The 19,489-nt window shown below is 38.4% G+C and overlaps 1 long non-coding RNA gene and 1 pseudogene across 1 annotated transcript; both read right to left on the reverse strand.

Moving 5' to 3' along the window:
- Positions 1-3,310: 3,310 nt before the first annotated feature.
- Positions 3,311-5,536, reverse strand: LOC110916485 (annotated as a pseudogene).
- Positions 5,537-16,898: 11,362 nt separating this feature from the next.
- LOC110869894 lies at positions 16,899-17,854 on the reverse strand. Its single transcript, XR_002553100.2, has 4 exons — positions 17,451-17,854; positions 17,295-17,378; positions 17,133-17,232; positions 16,899-16,986 (listed from the first exon to the last, which is right to left on the reverse strand). It is a non-coding gene; the product is annotated as an uncharacterized LOC110869894 (long non-coding RNA).
- Between the last annotated feature and the right edge of the window lie 1,635 nt (positions 17,855-19,489).

The following is a 19,489-nucleotide window of genomic DNA, read 5'->3' on the forward strand; positions in this document are numbered from 1 at the left end:
ACAAATCAATGCGGGAGTCAAGTTCGTCTCTTTGTCTGTACGATGGTACTAACCTGTTCACGGACTTGCTCCTGTGCCCTTTGCATCTGAAATTCAAGTTCCTCCTCAATAAGTGATTCTATCACAAAGGACTTGGTTTCAATTCCAAATAAGTGAGTATCTCACATTAGCTTATACGTCAAAACAGATGATAAATGGTATACTCACCAGTAAGATGATCTCTCGTGCATACCTTGATACGGGAGTATATTCTGAGGTGGGTAAACATAGTTACTGTCAGCTATTAATACACTTAATTCCATATCTCGAAAACAGTGTTCGAAAGCGTGCTAAAACTTAAGTGGACCACAATACCGTTGAACGTCTTGAACTGTCAACATCATTCTAAAAGATTAAAGCTAAAATGCTATGGTTCTTGTGTTGGGTACTGACAGTAAAACCGATATGATTCCTTTGCTCCGACTTCACAAAAAGATAATTAGTGTAAATATGTTCTTAGGTTTAACCTATTTAATTTAGTTCAAATTGAAAAACCACAAAAAGATTTTGCTTTCTTGTTTCTATGTGCGAGTTATCTTATTAAGAATACTCTAGGGTTGTGAAAATTGTTTAAATAAGTTATTAAATGTTGGTTGTTTAATATTTCAATTGTTTATTCTGGGGTATTGGAATTTATTTTTGGGATCCAGGTTTGGGCCGATGTCTCCGGGGTCATGTTTCTTAATCCGGGGTTAAGTGTTTCAGGTCTGGATTGTTCATCTCAAGATGGAAGATTTGGAGAAGCTGTATGCATCTGGATCGTTCATCTCAAGATGGAAGATTTGGAGAAGCTGTATGCGTCTGGATCGTGCATCTCAAGCCTGGGGAAGCAGAGATTTCTGAAAGGAAAGTGACTGTTGAGATTGCTAAAGTGCTGGATCCGATTTGGCTTGCCAACTTAAGGGAAGCACATCTGAAGAAGCTTTGGCGCCTGCCTCTAAAATACAATGAAGAAGATCGTGTTCTAGCTGACCAGTTCATCAAGGTGGTTCAATTCTGTGTGAAGAACAAGGTCTGGGCAGGAAGCAGTTCTCAAAGAAAGGTTGAAGATCTCAAGATCAATGAAGACCATGCACTGATCAAGGGGGAGTTTGTTAATGCACTTTAGGTGATAAGTGCATGACTCCCATGTTACCAATGAAAGGATGAAGATCTCAAGTCCAATGAAGACCATGCACTGATCAAGGGGGAGTTTGTTAATGCACTTTAGGTGATAAGTGCATGTCTCCCAAGTTATAGGGTCTTTATTGTACATTCATTGAAAGTTTGTCCCAACTTTATCCTAGGACAATTTGTCCAAGTTTTGGCCAAGCCTTTTGTCTGAGTTTTGTAGTCCCAAGTTTATCCTTGGACATTTTGTCCAAGTTTTAGGCTAGTCATTTGTCTGAGTTTTGTATAGGACACAAAGGTCAGAGTTTTGTTAGTGTTGTATGTTTTGTCCGGGCTTTCTAGTTTGTCTTGAAAGTCCGGGTTTTGCCTTGTATATATATCTTTATGTGGAATAGACAAGGTAACGATTCTGTGTGAAATTCTGTGCACCTAACCCTAATCATTGTTTTTTGTCTGGCGGCTGCTTTGTGTGAGTGACGTCATTCATATTCATCTTCTTCATCAAGAATACTCAGTGTATTCTTGATTTCTCTCTCAAATCCTTGAATACTAGTGTTTCATCTGCAGTGGTTAATCATCAGGTGGATTCCGCACACCTTTTGTTTGCTTTAGCTGAGTGAGATCTTGGATTAGGAGGCCTAACATATATATATATATATATATATATATATATATATATATATATATATATATATATATATATATATATATATATATATATATAGCCATTTACCAGCGCGATGCAGCGGGAGTGGCGATTTACAATAGGATACTCGTTTAGGGTTAGTTTAGGGTTAGTTTATCTGTTGTCTCACAACATGAAGATCTCGGTCAATTTTTTCCATATCGTCAAGTATGGTTTAATTCAGATCGTAAAAGTGAAAGCAACCAAGTCATGATCCCACTCCCGATTCAGATTAACCATTTTGAATGTGTAGTGGCGGTGGCCGTATCAATATCACACAAGGTAGCATATAACACTGAAAACCTGTTAAGGTGTTGTGTATTATTGATCAACTATTTATAAGACTACAATATCTTCTAATTATTTTATTTCTTAATTTGAAAAAGTTAATTAAAGTACTTACTTATACGTATTTTCAATCATATCTTATCTCAAAATATCATTTTATATTTCCTAAATCTTTTTTACTACCACCTATTTAATATTTCCTTTATTCAATAGATAGCAGATGCAATCAGTTGTTTTCATTTTGCCGGTGATTGGGCAAAAATGACATAACTCTATTTACAAAATTTGGAACATGCCGAACCTCCCTCCGACCCCAAGTTTATCTCTTTCCAACATAACAACATAAATTCCAACTCCTTTACTCCTGATGGAACAAGAGTGTCACAAGGAGTTTCACATTCCCAAACTCGAAGATAAACGAGCTTCTTAAACTCAAAGACGAAACCATGATCATGAACGCCATTCGTGTTGACGTTTTGACATGGTTTCTTTCCATGTGTGTAGTGGAAGCTGCCACCAAAAACTGAAGAAGAAAGTACCAGAAGTAGTCTCTCCAACTTGCATTGATACATTGCACATGAAGGGTTTTTCTTTCATTCACTTTCACCCATAAATAAAAATATAAAAATTTGCATAAAAATATAAGATACGTGAGGCTTCAATACAAAAGAGCACGAAAACGTTTAAGTTTTACGGTTACAAACCTGGGATTCCGGGGATAATGAAATTCGGTTCTTTGAGAACCGCATGAAGGGTTTTTCTTTCATTAACTTTCACCCATTTTGAACGATTGTTTCCTATAGTGCATCACGACAAAAAAAATAAAGATGGGTTAAAATGGGTCAGTTCACTGTGTTAAATAAGATTAAAAAACAACTATATGTGTAAGTTAGATAAACTTATTTAACAGTGTTTTACAAGGTTTAAAAAATTAAAAACACTTTGAGTGACTTTCAAACCGTCAACATTTAGGTTTATGTCATGATAACAGAAAGAAGTAAAAGATATACATATATACACACACACATACCAACTGAAGAGATCTCTTTAGGTGAAGATTTAGCGGCATCTGTATCATCATCACCGAAAGATTCAATAGCATCACAAGTGTACGCATAAATCAACAAAGATATTAAAAAAAAGTTATAAGAAAAAATATGCATAAATCAAACTAGAAAATAGACCCCAACTTCTTACCTCATAGTACAACTCAATAGCATCACAAGTGTACGCATTTTCTTTATCCTATGGCAACGGTTCAGCACTATCCAAAAACATGTTTGATAGCTAAGGATTGTCAAGTAGTCCACAATAAAAACTAATTAAGTGTTCATTCACATCTATTTTTTTCCTAATTTTAGTGATCATATATATGAGTGAGAAAGAATAACAAGTCGAGATGAGCTGAAAACATATCGGTCTCGCAGAAATCCTCAATGAAGTCACTCGACATAACCTCTGCATAAAGAAGAAGAACGGGCAGTGAAGCATATGATCGTTATCTAATATCGGCTTTTTCAATCCGGTTAATTCTTGAAATCTAGCCTTCCCGATTTTTATTCCTCTGTCTGAAATTGCTGACATTACATCCTGCATAATCAGAATAGAAAATCGTATTTTAAGAAAAAGGAAACCCAAAACAAGAGGGTTCTCATTACAGCTAAAAATTTCAAACAATAAGCTTTTTACACAGGTTGCTATTTTTAATCTCAGATACGCCAAATGGGCTGAAGGGGTTACAACTTGAAAGTCGCCCGGATTGTATGTTTAATGCATACAAGATCCTGGAGTCATTTTATTCGAAGGTGTAACATATTGTTGTATATTTATTAACTTTTGAGTAAAATGTCATCGTTGTCCCTGAGGTTTGGTCATTTTTGCAACTTTTGTCCAAAGGTTTGCATTTCCGCATCTGGATCTAAAAGGTTTGAAATCTTGTCATTTTCATCCGGCTCGTTAACTCCATCCATTTTTCTCCAATAAGTCAGGGGTATTTTCGTCTTTTTTGTTAACTTAAAGCGCAATTCGGTCTTTTGAATACTTGTACATTATGCTAAATGCTTGTATGTAAAATGAAAAAGACCGAATTGCCCTTTAAGTTAACAAAAAAGACGGAAATACCCCTGACTTAAAGTCGAAAAATGGATGGAGTTAACGAGCCAGGTGAAAATGGCAAGATTTCAAACCTTTTGGATCCAGATGCGAAAACACAAACCTTTGGACAAAAGTCGCAAAACTGACCAAACCTCTGGGACGAAAATGGTATTTTACTCTTTAACCTTTTTCATAAAGATTGGACAAAAATGTTTTCATTTCGACTTTCCAATCCACCCAATCCTACAAACATAAGCAAGATGCATGACCTTAGCGGTTTTCAAAGCTTTAGAAACTTGAGCCTCGCGTTGTTGAAGTTCCGATATTTGACAATCAATTTGTTTTTTCAGTTTCTTTAGTTCTTCATTATCTGGATCCTGATCGAGTCCTTTTTCACAAAAGGCCTTCACTTCAACCAACTTATTAACAGAATATGATGCTTTAGCTGCTCTATAATAAGCCTACGAATTCAACAAACACACATGCACATAATCATGTACTAATAAGAGTTTGAGAAGAATTTACAAAATATATCACAAAATATCGAGTAAAGAACAAAAATAAAAACCTCAACATTTGTTGGGGACAGTTTTATGGCTTCCTCTGAATCTGAAAGGGCACACCCGTAGTTTCCAAGTAGTAATTTGAAACACCTTCAATAATTACACAAAATCTACTTCAAAAACTGTATTCGATCTTAAAAGCTCAACAGAGTTAATGAATCAATTGAACGTATATCTACAAACAAATAAACGCAAAAATGCATAATCAGTTTATCACCTCTAGAAATTGCACAAAATCTGCTTCGAAAACTTTATTCGATCTTACAAACTCAACAGATTAACCGTATAAAATCAATCAAACGTAAATCCAACAAATTAACGCAGTTACGTTTCTCCTCAATTATAATCGAAGCAGATAAATCTGTATAATCAGTTAATTACCTCTAGTAACTGCACAAAATCTCCTTAAAAAACTGTATTCTATGAATCAATCGAACGTAAATCTAACAAACTAACGCAATTAGATGCTTCTACGATTATTATCGAAGCTGATAAAACAGTATATGCAGTTAATCACCTCAAATATTGCACAACATCTGCGTTTTATATATTTACCTGCCACTGGCTCCATATTAACAGCAATCGGAGACAACTTCGCGGGCAAAAGCTGTTCACCTGAGAAATCAACCTATACCATTACATTCACTCGACGTACTACAGATTTGGCCAGAAATAATTTGGCCACTTGAATTCAGTTGCTTTTGGGTCGTCCTAGTGGAAACAAAACACCATCTTCAAAAGACTCACTCTCAGGCATACATATTCGGTGCAGTAGCCCCAAAACCTTTTGTAGGTCCCTTTTCGCGGAGGATTACGAACCTAAACCTTGTTATACAAACCTACTAGCGAGTGCGGAATCCAAGCTAGCAAGCAAACCGAGTTAGTAACAAGTAGAGAAAACAAACACACAAGTTCACCGATTAACACAACTTGTATTAATGCAATGAGGGTTCGGTTACAAGCTCAATGTTTACAGAAATGTTCTATAAACTCTCTAAGTATGTGTGAGTGTTTCGGACAGAATGCTCTCTGTTCTTGTCTGTGTGCATCTATATAAAACTCAACACATGCATGGGTATATATACCCAAACACAGCAGGTCTGCTCGAAGGATCTGATAGATGGTCCGAAGGATCATCTATCGATCACAACATGTTCGAAAGATGAGCAATGACCTCGAAGGATGATCCTTCGAGGTCTAATATTCGAAGCATATCTTTCGAGCACCTCGAAGGATGAACAATATCCTTCGAGGCTATCCTTCGATGCAGACAAACATATCAAACATATGTTAACTGTTGGCCAAGTCAATCCGGAGGATGGTTGACTTGGTCAACTTACAGACTACCAAGGACATCGTTTACGTACAGACCGAATACAGACAAAGTACAGACAAAAGTGCACCAACAAACTCCCCCTTGGCTGTAGCTTTGTCTTTATCTTCTAAAGTTGTAGACTCGTCTTGAACCTTGACGGTCTTTGGTCTTCAAGTCTTCAAGACTTTGATGTCCTTTCAGGTCTTCAATGTCGGAGGATCTTCAAAGTCTTCACGTCTTGAAAGCAGAGAGTGTATCAACAAACTACCCGTATCATGTAGGAAGTGCGTTGACAAACTCCCCCTTAACATAAGCTCCCCCTTGAGTTATGCTCGTGAAAAGACTTTATCTTTATGAAGTGAGATCCCTGTGGTGTTGATGATGGCCAACGGCAACTCGATCATTTTCATCACTTGAGCGCCTTCTCGTTGTGTCTTCATTCCAGAGCTTGTCATCGACTATGTTCTCCCAGCCTTTAGAATCTGCACATGCAAGAAATCTAAACGCATAATGAGAACAACTGCTTGGAATATAGTTAACATACACACATGACACACGAATGACCATGTCATAATCAAACACCGTCCGACAGTTTGAAAGTTTAAATTTGTCAATTTTAGATTTTAACTTTCAAACATGCAAATTTTTGACCGTTTATGAAGATTTAGTCTGTTCGGTTTTCAGCCAGGTTTCAGGTAACGAAGACTTGAGCTCCAACATCGTACGATCGAAAATAAAGCAGAAATAAAATCTTTTTGACTTTTATAAAGTTTATATTAAAACACTCCTAAAATCTTTTTGGTATTTTTGAAAGTAAAAGACAACAATTTAAAATCCTTTGAGTGTTATCAAACGACATCACCGCTAATGTCGTGCTGATATGCACCAAACGACGAAACTGTTTAAAAGAAATAATAAAAGTTAAGCAGTAAATAAATAAATATATACAAACATTCTTTTTGCGAGTTTCGAGGGTAAGAGAATCATATCAGTATACGGTCATCCCAAAACACTCTTGTTGTTCAGTTAGTTAACATTAAGATAAGCATCCTATAACAATTATCGGTATTGTTGTCCACTTAAGCTCAACTTATCAGATGTAATCATGTTTAGAGGATACGTTAATGTATGATTTATACTTACCGACCGGTGTTCATCCACATCACGACACATTCCCGTATCAAGGTATGCACGAGAGTTCATCTTACCGGTGAGTATACCGATTATCATCTGTTTGACCGTATAAAATGTGAGATACTCACTTATTTTGATTTGAAAACAAGTCCTTTGTGATATAATCACTTATTGATGAGGAACTTGATTTTCGTATGCATGAGGGCACAGGTGCAAGTCCGTGAACAGGTCAGTACTTCCGTACAGCAGAGAGACGAACTTAACACCCGGATAGATGTGATATTTTTATCACTTATTTGTTTTGGACATGTGATTGTTTATCACTTATTGAGGTCGAATGCAGTATGTAATATGTACACGTATGTGTAGTATCATGGAAGATCTAGACTTGCGTCCCCGTTATTTTTCGGTAAAAGATACAACCATGATACCCAGATGATAAGCAGCATAAAGACCGAATATCTCAGAACCTCGGCAATCTATCAAACGAAATTTCGGTACTAAGACCATATGCCAATGAATGGTTCCCACCTGATCTTCAGTCGATTAAGATTTATATCACCCTGCACACTTTAAAATGATTGTGAGCCTACCGATACATCTTATATAGAGCTGCTTATCGTTTTTCATTTAAGGTTTGAAGAGGCTTGGATAGACCACTGATGTACTATCATTTTCTCTTTTGCTCGCCAGGAAACTCATTTTTGATTTTCTATTGTTTTTGTGTTTTTGAAATTTTTTGATGTTTTTGGATTTTCAGATTTTTGGATTTACTCCCCCTAAAATCAATAAACTAAGAGAAATTTAAAAACACAAAGGTATTTACAAAAATGATTTTCCGATGTTGGTTTTACTCTCGTTTTTCATTTAAGGTTTGAAGAGGCTTGGATAGACCACTGATGCCGTTTACCAATAATAAAAAGTCAAATCTTGATTTGTCAAATGCTTTGGTAAATAAGTCGGCACGTTGGTCATCGGTGTGGACCTTAACAACATCGATTAGCCTTTTCTCAAAGCAATCACGTATGAAATGATATTTGATTTCGATGTGTTTGGTCTTTGAATGCTGCACAGGATTTCTAGTGATATCTAAAGCAGCATAATTATCAACGTAAATAGGAGTAGTTAGGAATTCAAAACCGTAGTCCCGCATCTGTTGTTGAATCCAAAGAACTTGGGAGCAACAACTTGAGGCAGCAATGTATTCAGCTTCGCATGTTGATGTAGCGACACACGTCTGCTTCTTGCACTGCCATGTAACTAGGCGATTTCCTAAGAACTGACATCCAGCCGTTGTGGATTTACCGTCGATTTTGCATCCGCCAAAATCAGAATCACTGAAAGCTACCAATTCAAAGTTATTATCCCTAGGGTACCACAGACCGGTGTCAGGGTACGCCTTCAAATAACGAAAAATCCTTTTAACAGCAGCAAGATGTGAGGCCTTCGGGTTAACTTGATATCTGGCAAGCAGGCACGTTGGGTACATTATGTCTGGCCTTGATGCTGTGAGGTACATGAGAGATCCGATCATGGCGCGATAGATAGAAGGGCTAACAGCTTCTCCCTTCAAGTCTGGAGTAATTCCGTGATTAGTTGGCAATGGGGTACCAATGGGCGTTGCATCAGACATCTGGAACCGGCTCAAGATGTCACCAACATATTTAGTCTGATGGATGAATATCCCAGACTCCGTTTGTTGTACTTGTAGGCCCAAGAAGAAAGTCATTTCCCCCATAGCACTCATCTCGAATTTATCCTGCATGATTCGCTCGAATTCCCTACACAAGACATCATTAGTAGAACCAAAAATAATGTCATCAACGTATACCTGTACCAGAAGAAGATCTCCATCTTGTTCTTTGATGAAGAGAGTACAGTCGATAAGACCTCTACGAAAACCGTTCTCCAGCAGATAGTGTGATAAGGTTGCATACCAAGCTCGTGGTGCTTGATGAAGACCATATAGAGCTTTGTTGAGCAACCAAACCCGATCGGGATGGATAGGATCTTCAAAACCTGGAGGCTGTTCGACGTACACCTCTTCTTCAACCACACCATGTAACAATGCACTTTTCACGTCCATCTGATAAACCTTGAATCCTTTGAAGGACGCATAGGCTAGAAAGATTCGAATTGCTTCGAGACGTGCAACAGGTGCATAGACTTCGTTGTAGTCGATCCCTTCAATCTGACGAAAACCTTGAACGACTAAACGAACTTTGTTTCGGATAACAACTCCGCGGTCATCCTTTTTGCATTTGAAAACCCAACGGGTACCAATCTTCTTGTATCCAGCAGGTTTCTCTACTAGTTTCCAGACACCCAGCTTCTGGAATTGTTGCAGTTCTTCCTGCATTGCTTCAACCCAAGCATTATCTTTCAAAGCTTCTTTCCACGTTCTTGGTTCTTCTTGTGAGACATAACACGCGAAGGACCAATCGTTTTGTTGCCCGGATTCTCGAATGGCTGCATACAAGCCTGCATTGTTGTTGTTTCGCAACATGTTTCTTGTTTGTACGCCACTTTGCACATTTCCAATGATGTTTTGTTGAGGATGGGTATTATGAATCCTTGTTTCTGGATTATCTGGAACTGGGACATTTATACCCAGGTTGTTAAGATTAAGATCAACAACCAATTCAAGACCCGGAATTGACGAAGAGGATGATGCAGTAGTCTCAGCTGTTCTATGTGTATCCACTGGAGGAGTACCCTCTGAAGTACCATGAACTGCTGTTGTAGGAGCTTCTTGATCTGCATCTAGAAATTCATCATCCTCTGAAGATTCGTTCAATTCGTTTGCATCATGAAAATCCTCATTGTCGAGAGTATTGTTGTTCACCGAAGAAGATGGTTCTTGATTCACAAGAATCGGACGAACCACCGGTGAAACTGTTGCATTGTCACTCTCGAAAAACATCCTAGCCGCAGCATTTTCTTCAACGGCTTCAACATTGATCGAATTGAAGAAGTCATCATACTCAAACATCCAAGGTTGACCCGGATTTTTGACTGGCAAGGTGTGCCTTTGTACTCTGACCTCAGACCATTCCTCGACCCTTTTAGTCTCTAGATTCCAGACTCGTAAGTTAGGGGTGGCATACCCAAGAAAGTATCCATCAATTGCTCTTGCCCCAAACTTTCCATTAGGATCAATGATTGTGCATGGAGCTCCAAACGGTTCGAGATAAGACAAATCAGGTTTCCGTTTTTGAAGAAGCTCAAAGCAGGTCTTGTTGTGTCTTTTGACTGTAAGGACTCTGTTCAATGTGTAACATGCAGAGGCCACAGCTTCAGTCCAGAATGGAATGGGTAGCTGCGACTCTACCAACATTGTCCTAGCAGTCTCGATCAATGTGCGGTTCTTACGTTCAGCGACACCATTCTGTTGAGGAGTATAAGCTGCACTAAACTCATGAAGAATACCCTTTGAAGTGCAGAACTCCGCCATGGAATGATTCTTAAATTCAGTACCATTGTCGCTACGTATCCGCCTAACCTTCAACTTATACAAATTCTCAATCTGAATGATCAAGTTTTTGATAATACCAAAGGTTTCACTCTTGTGTGCCATGAACGCAACCCAAGAAAATCGTGAATAATCATCAGTAACCACGAGACAGTATTGATCACCCCGAATACTCTTGTGCTTGACAGGACCGAACAAATCCATGTGCAAGCGTTCAAGAGGAACTGCCACCGTGTTGATCTTCTTTGTAGGGTGCTTCTTCTTTGTTTGTTTTCCTTTCTGGCACGAAACACAGACGTCTTGAAGATGGAAATTTTTGAGAGGAACACCATTCACCAATTCATTTGAAACCAAATGATTCATTTTGCGTAAGTGAATATGACCCATTCGTCTGTGCCAAGAGATAGTGTCTTTTTCTGTGGCTTTTGAAACGAAACAAGTTGCTTGTGCAGACGTAGTGATAGCCTGGCTCATGTCAAGGACGTACAAATCATTTATCCTTGGAGCCGACAAGAGAATCCATTCTTTTGGAATTTTGAAACCGGGTTTCAGCACATAACATCCATTAGCATCAAAGTGTACTGAAAATTTCTTGTCACAGATTTGAGAAACACTAAGAAGATTGTGATCAAGTTGTTGCACAAAATTGATCTTGTCAAAGCTGACAATCCCGTTAGATATCATTCCTTCACCCGTTATATATCCACCTTTATCTCCAGCAAAAGCAACATAACCTCCTCTAATAGATTTAACGTCGTAGAGAAGCTTCATGTCGCCCGTCATGTGCCTGGATGCCCCACTATCAACAATCCAGTGACTACTGATAGTTCCTCCTGAAGCACCCTGCACATGAACTCAAATGAATTAGTTGGAGATGGGGACCCAAGCCATTGTGGTCTTGGGTCTTCCATTTTCATCAATGACAATCACTTCTTGTCTTTGATGGTTGGTGAATTGTGATGGTCCCCCTGATTCAGTAACCGATTTAGGTTTCCATGTCTGTTTTGTTTTACCAGTATCTTTCTTTAAAATTTTAACTTCTTGATTGTTTGAAATTGTAGAAGTTTCTGGTTTTACAGCAACAGATTGTTTTTGAACCGCATCAGTTTTAATCGCTTTTTCTATCCTTTTGACCTGTTGCCGTTTCTGTTTCTTTTCCCTTTCTTTTACAAGGCGGGGATCTTGTTTTGTGGAAACAGTTGGCTTACGGTCAGCTTTGCCACGGGGATCATCAACCTTTCCTTTTTGTTTATGAAGATATGGACAATTACGAATAATATGTCCAATGGTTCCACATTCAAAACATGATCTTCGTTCTACAAACCCCGAAGTATCATGTGATCGCTTAGCCGATGATGTTGAACTTTGTGAACCCGAGGTACTAGGCTTTGAACTACTTGGTTCATTTCTTTTCTCGACAATAGCTTTCTTGACAAAATCTAAGTTAGATTGATTTTCAAACTTTTCAATTTTGTCTGTTCCCGTCGATTTCACAAAGTTAACATTTTTCTTCTTCTTTTGATTCGGCTTCTTGTTAGCTTGAGCCGGTGTTTTACCTTTGGGTTTGGTGTGATTTTGCTGTGTTGGCACTGTTGGTAATTTCTTGTTACCAAATTGTTTTCGAATTTCAGCCTTTGGAATAGGAGGACACTGTGTAACTGTAACTTTAGGTCCTGCCTTTCCCAAGAACTTACTCGTCGAATTCTCAAAGACTTTGCAGATTAAGGATTGATTAACATTCTTAATGGGAAAATCTTTGTCTGAGTAGATTTTATCATCACCAACTAGAGTGTACAGCAAATTCACACTCTCCGGCTCTTCTGCAGATGAGGACTCAGTTGCAACAGTCTTAGCGAGTTGAACAGGGGGATCACATAGAATGTGATTCTCAAGAGGTATGTCCTCATTTTTGGCTACCGCATCAGACTTTGCTGGGACAGTATCGTCAGATTCATCATCAGACGAATCAGCATCCTCAATCACAACTGGAGGATCTTGATTCTGTTCAGCACTCACAAATGTATCTGCTGACACATCTGAATCTGAGGATACTTCCTTTTGGTATCCGAGTCCTGCAGCAAACTCCTTAACATCTAGAGGCACAGAAGGTTCAAAGAAAACCCTGTCCTCTTCATCAGGCATGGCGTCATAATTATGTCTCACTGGTGGTGGACACTTCTTGTAGCCTATGCATGTGACATCTCTCTTTTCCTTCTGAACGTCAATGATGTGATCTAACACATAGCTAGAACTCAAATAACTGTCTAGCTTGAGTTTGATCGCATCACTTTCGGTTTTCACACAAGCCATCTCTTTTTGCATACTCTCAAGGCGAGATATATACAAATTAATATCAGTTTGTTTTCTTGAAACCATTTTTGTCAATTCAGTTTTATCTTTCTTTAATGTTTCAATCATTGACTTAAATTCTTTTTCATGGTTTTCATGAAACATGTTGGCTTCTGTGCATTTTGAGAGATCCACAGTCAATTTCTGATTGTGGAGAAAGGTCACATCATATTTTTCTTGCAAAGCGTCATGCTTACTTTGCAAGTCACTCAAATTCTCATTCACAGTAGTATGTTTGTCTTGCAAGTCAAACAAACTAGCTTGTAAAGCATCATGTTTGCCTTGCAACTCAGACATACTTTTCTCCAGATCAGCACATCTAGCATGCAACCTAGCACATTCATCACAATTAACAGCAGTGGGTTCATCGACACATACCTGACTTGATGAACCGTCGACATTAGCCATAAAGGCTGAATGGAGAGAAGACGAAGTATAAGCAGCTTGATTCACCAAAATAGATCTTCTTTGAGTTTCTGCTGCAGCTTCCTCCAAGAGTTCATCAATGTCAATATCATCCGAAACATTAGATGTCTCACCCACATGATCATCACCAGAATTGGATGATTCTTCATCAGCACTCCTGCTATAACCAGAAGAGTCTTCATCTTCAGACGATTCACCACCACTGGCAGAAGATTCTCCACCACTGGTGTGAACTAGCTCCTTCACAATCTGAGCAAAACATGCTGTTTCATCAGGAGCATCACCACCCAACTGGATTGACCAGTCACAACCTTCATCCACCTGAACTGCAAGTGCTCGGTTGGTTTGATTATTTGCAGGCACCAATGAACGCTCAGTGTTTCTGTTATGATTCTGCTGGTTGCCTCGGTTTCTGAAGGGATTTTGATTCCCGTGCTGTGCAGGCTTTGTACATTCCCTTTTAAAGTGGCCCCGTTCACCACAGTTGAAGCATTTAACAGCCTGCTTATCGAACCCATACTTGGTGTCTCGCTTACTTTCCAAGCTGGTTCTGCCAGTACTTTCCATCCAATCCTTTGCTCTTCTCACAGCACTCGCAAAGGCCCACTTGATATCCATCAAGTCCATCTCTTCCTTATCAATCTGCCTGTAATCTTCTTGTGTCAGATTAATGTTTCCAATCTGACCTTCTATCAACCCACAGTACGCGCTCACAACAGTGTTAAGCAGCTCCATGTGTTCCTTAGCTACTTCGACACTGATTTTAGAAAAGCTTGACGTGTCGAGCTGTACTGTACTTGACTTTGATTGTTGACCTGCAGCAGATGATGTTCCTCCATAACACGCATATTGTGGTTGTTGAGCAGGAGGAGGAGGAGGTGGTTGTATTGGATTTCCATACAGATCTGTGGTTGGAGGCGGCTTTACAGGAACTTGCACTGGATTGCCATACATATCCGTGCTTGTGACAAACGCCGTTTGAAGTGGAGCATGTGAACCGGCTTTTGCAGATGAAGTAGTGGAGGTGCCATAATACATCTCTGGATTCTGTGGCACTGCAACTCTCTTTGCCTTCAACGTTTCTTCCTGATCCTTGTTCTCCAGAAGCTGCACGAAATCGTTGATATTTGTAGTTTTCAACGTTCCGTTGTACTTCAAGATTTCCAGGAAGTTATTCCATTGAGGAGGCAATGCATCAGCAAACTTCTTTACCACCTCTGTTGGAGTCGTTGTGACTTCAAAGTTGGTCAGCTCAGTAAGTAGATGATAGAAGCGGCTTGTCATATCTCCCAAGGACTCCTTATCCATACATGTGAAGCCATCGAATTCTTTCTTCAGTAGATCTCGTCGTAGTTGACGTGTGGCTTCATTACCTACTCCTCTTGTCTTCAATGCATCCCACAGCTTCTTTGTAGTCTTGAAACTGACGAACTGATGATAAATATCCTTGCTCAGTGCTTGAGTGAGAATAGCGTATGCTTTCTTTTCTAAGTCATACGTCTTCTTTTGATCATCAGGAAGATCGGCAAATGTAGCTGTCGAAGAAGCAGCAACCTCGATAGTTTGATCGAATTCCGTAGTGAACCGCAACCATAACTCTGTATTTTGACCAAGAATGTATGTATGGAAACGATCAACCCATCCCGGATATTCATTAAGATGCATCAACTTTGGAGGCCTGTTCAAACTTCCGGTTTCACTTTCGCTTAGAAGAAGACTTTGAATACTCGGAGTTTGATTTGAAACAAACGCCCATTGACCAGCTGGAGTGGCATTTGTTTGTGAGGATGTAGATACTGGCGATTCGGCCCATGATGGAGATTGACTGGTATTCATGTATTTTCCACTGTCTGGAGCCGGATTTCCCCACCAACTCGGATTCATGATAGATGAGCAAAATAAATGCTGAGTAAGAATGATCCGAAAGATACACAGCCGAAGGATCCTGGTCGAAGGATCTGAAATCACAGAAACTTGTTAACAACAAACTGACCACAATCGAAAGATTAACTATTGTTCGAAGGATCAACAGTACTCGAAAGATTACTGTTGAGTCTCGAACAATGATTTCGAAAGATTCAAGAACACGAAAGATTCCCTTTTGAAAGATCCTTATCCTTCGTGTTAAATCCTTATCTTTCGAACAACAGATCTCGAAAGATTCACCAATACAAAAGATCCTTATCTTTCGGACACTGGTCTTTCGAAAAGATTCCTTTCTCGAAGGATATGTTTCAGACTTCGAAGGATGGGTCGAAGGATGGTAATCTTTCGAGCCTTCCTTGATCGACAGATGTCGAAGGATAGTCTTTCGATGTCGAAAGATATCTTTCGAGAGGTTCTGACACACACTGATCTGATGTGATAGGTTGGTGAAAAAGGTGATGGGTTGGTGAAGTACTTTCGGCAGAAAGGTATGTTCTGCACACGGATCTTACCAACTTTTTGACTTTCAAAAACAATGCCCAAAAATGGCAAATCTTATCCACCAAGTCCGGTCACCGGAAATACACCGGAAATTGGCCGGAAAACACAAAGTTTCTTAAAAACCAATTTCCAAGTTACCCAACCCAACTTTAAACACTCCCGGTTAGTTTAGACACGTTTTTACTCAAAGAAAATGCAAGAAAACAAGTAAAAACAGGTGCAAAACCAAGTGTTTCAACACACCAAAACTTGTAAAAACCCGGTTTTAAACAAGGTAAAGAGCGAGGCTCTGATACCACTTGTAGGTCCCTTTTCGCGGAGGATTACGAACCTAAACCTTGTTATACAAACCTACTAGCGAGTGCGGAATCCAAGCTAGCAAGCAAACCGAGTTAGTAACAAGTAGAGAAAACAAACACACAAGTTCACCGATTAACACAACTTGTATTAATGCAATGAGGGTTCGGTTACAAGCTCAATGTTTACAGAAATGTTCTATAAACTCTCTAAGTATGTGTGAGTGTTTCGGACAGAATGCTCTCTGTTCTTGTCTGTGTGCATCTATATAAAACTCAACACATGCATGGGTATATATACCCAAACACAGCAGGTCTGCTCGAAGGATCTGATAGATGGTCCGAAGGATCATCTATCGATCACAACATGTTCGAAAGATGAGCAATGACCTCGAAGGATGATCCTTCGAGGTCTAATATTCGAAGCATATCTTTCGAGCACCTCGAAGGATGAACAATATCCTTCGAGGCTATCCTTCGATGCAGACAAACATATCAAACATATGTTAACTGTTGGCCAAGTCAATCCGGAGGATGGTTGACTTGGTCAACTTACAGACTACCAAGGACATCGTTTACGTACAGACCGAATACAGACAAAGTACAGACACAAGTGCACCAACACCTTTCATGCTGAAAAACGATATTCCAGTCCAATATTATTCAATCAACACAACACAACTTCAAAAATTTTGAAAAAAAAATATCGTAGTTTTTTAAAAGGCACCCTCACTAAATTCAGAGATGGAGATGAGTTGAAAATTTTGAAACCCTAGAAAAGTACGAACCTACAAAATAAAAAATTAGCTAACAGCCAACGCAAATTATAACAAATTAAAACAACCAAACACGAAATTACACTCTAGATTCAATAAATCAGCAAAGAACCCTGTCATCAAAGAATTTATGAATAATAAAATACGGAAATACTCACCAAGTAAGAACTCATCAACATCAGGACTACTCTCTGGCATCGGCGCCGCGCGCCTGGGTTCGTGACAGACTCCAAAGCTGCTCACATCTGGTACTTGACCCTGTGTACTTTCACCATCAGCATCAACACTAAAAAATAGAAGGCATGAAAAGAGGTGGTTACCTGAATCCTTGTTATATAACACTATTGTTCGTATTCCCATAAACTATAACACTATTGTCTCAGCTGCACCTCTTCTCCATCGTTCTGTGGTGAACACATGTTTTAATCATCATCAAATCTTCAAAGGAAATAATCACAATCAACAAAAAATCTTACCTTAGGATTGTCGAGTAGTCGGAATGGCTAACCTAACCAGACAACCACCATCTATAGCCGCCGATGATAGCAGAATCAGAACGGATCTGGTGAAATCTTCATCAATCGCTTGCTGTTTTTGAATCACCACTAGATAGAGGGGAGGGGGGAAAGATAGAGAGAGAGAGAGGCGGAGGCGGATAAGAAGTGACGTATGTGAAACCCTAACCGCATCTTCCATCCGTGCTTTTTTATCCGTGTCTTGGTTTTTATTTGTTTCTGTTTTGATGCTTTTAGGGTTCATGTTTACAGAAAGATGAGAGTTGGAGATGGTTCTGAGAGGGGGAGAGATCGAAAGGAAGAAGAGAATGATGTGAAATGAAAAGACAGGATGTATGCGGAAGTGGGATGAGCGAGGATTCAAATTTTGAACGAAAATTGGCCGCCCAAAATTAGGATCAATAAATTTAAAGGTTGGTGTGCTTTATATGGTTGTACGTTATGTTTTTAGGGTTGTAAATGTTGAAAAAGTGGCAAATCACCACTTCTGTCCTTCGGATATGCATTATATATATAGATATATATATATATATAAAGGGTGTGATTCATGCGAGAACCACCTTTTATTGCGAGAACCGCGAGAAACAATGTGAAATGGGGCAATTTTGTAAATACCCAAGCAATTTTAAAACACGCGCATATGATCGGACTTCAATTAGAAAATTAACTATATCCAATAATATCATTCACGTCCAAGAAATATCCCCAATCTGAATCTGATTCTCTTTCACGATTATCTCAACATTTCACCATCATATTGAATAAGTTCTTTTGTTACACACAATTACATCATCGACTCAAATACATAGTCACATTCACGATCATCAGTTCACCGTTTTGAAGCATTTGGAGTGACATTTTCTCGGAGATTTGATATTTTACAAGCATATATTTCAGATTTCGTCATATAATTGAGGTTAGTTCCTAAAATTCGTCCATAATGAGTCGTATAATTAATATTAGGAACATAATCATCGATCGTATATTCTTCATCAATTTGTAATTATGGCAACATGATTAAAAACATTGTGGATCTCTATTTCGTTCGTAATTAAGGCAACGTGATTATAATAATAGTCAATATGTCAGTATAGTCGGAAATCACATTCATAATCACTGTTACGTATGCGGTTTAACATAGATATTGTGCAATGTACATAGATATTGTCATAGAACTCTGTCATATAACTCGAGTCACTTTGCAAGTTTATACAATTCGTTCGTACTTCATTATATGATATATAATTTGGCGATTCAAACTTCATTCTGTATTGTGATATATTTTGTTATGCACATGTGCATATGTTTACATCATAGATTTAACTAGGTTTAATAGAATATGTTATTAAGGTAAGTTTGTATGATATATAGTTATGCACATGTGCATATATTCATAATAGTTCAATATGCATATGTGCATAGTTCGCGTGACAGTTTGCAAGTTTACACAATTCGTTCGTACTTCTTTATATTACATATAATTTGTTAATTCAAACTTTGGTGTGTATTATGAGAAATATTGTCATGCACATGTGCATATGTTTACATCAGATGTTTAACAGAATATGTTATTAAGGTAAGTTTGTGTGATATATAGTTATAAACATGTGCAAAGATTGTCATATTAATTTAATATGCACGTGTGCATATTTTGTAATAATATATGAATAGTTATGCACAAATGTATTTTATGTTAGAATGTGATAACAATATACTGTGGTGTGATATATACATATATGCACATGTGCATAAACTGACAAAATATGTTACTATGCGCATGCGCATAATTTGTCATACTAGGTTATTAATGTATTTAACGTATATGCACATGTTCATTGCAGAATTGCAATGGAAAGAAAGTTGGAAAAGAAAATGAAAAAAGTTATATTGGTATTAAAGTCGAGGGATGAAGGGTCATCATTGTAAGACGTAGTCAGAACGGAAAAGTATATGCATGTAAACAAAAAGGTTAGAATATTTGATTATTTATAATTAATATT

This window comes from Helianthus annuus, chromosome 1, assembly GCF_002127325.2.
Source record: "Helianthus annuus cultivar XRQ/B chromosome 1, HanXRQr2.0-SUNRISE, whole genome shotgun sequence".
Classification (NCBI taxonomy): Eukaryota; Viridiplantae; Streptophyta; class Magnoliopsida; order Asterales; family Asteraceae; genus Helianthus; species Helianthus annuus.